This window comes from Leptosomus discolor, chromosome 7 (genome assembly GCF_034619465.1).
Source record: "Leptosomus discolor isolate bLepDis1 chromosome 7, bLepDis1.hap2, whole genome shotgun sequence".
Lineage (NCBI taxonomy): Eukaryota > Metazoa > Chordata > Aves > Leptosomiformes > Leptosomidae > Leptosomus > Leptosomus discolor.
This window is the reverse complement of record NC_141397.1, coordinates 66,020,711-66,021,118: the sequence shown is the minus strand read 5'-3', so window position 1 is coordinate 66,021,118 and position 408 is coordinate 66,020,711.

Sequence of the window (408 nt, the reverse complement as noted above, 5' to 3'; positions counted from 1 at the left end):
GAGAGACCATCATTTGTGTAAACTAACGCAGTGTGTCAAATTGATGTACAAATATATATTTTAACACAGTTTCTGAAATTAAACTGCGGTTTTGTTGATTTTTTTTTTTTTTTTTGGCTATAGATGTTGTGGCAGTGTAACTAAATTCAGTAGCACTTTTTTCTTAACAAAATGGAGGAAGGTGACTTCAGTGAGCCAGTAACAGGATAATGCCAAAATTATAGTTGTTTCTCTTGGAACAGACTTCTTTTCTTTCGTTCTAGGAAAAGCATCGTTCCGCTGCTGTCAGCGGCCCTCTTGATTTTGGTTTTACACTGATCCATAGAAATGAACGCTTTGGTATCTTGGGGTGTCAAAACCCAGAACTCACTTTTGAGAGGGGGCCATGAGAGCAGGCTGCGCAGCGCG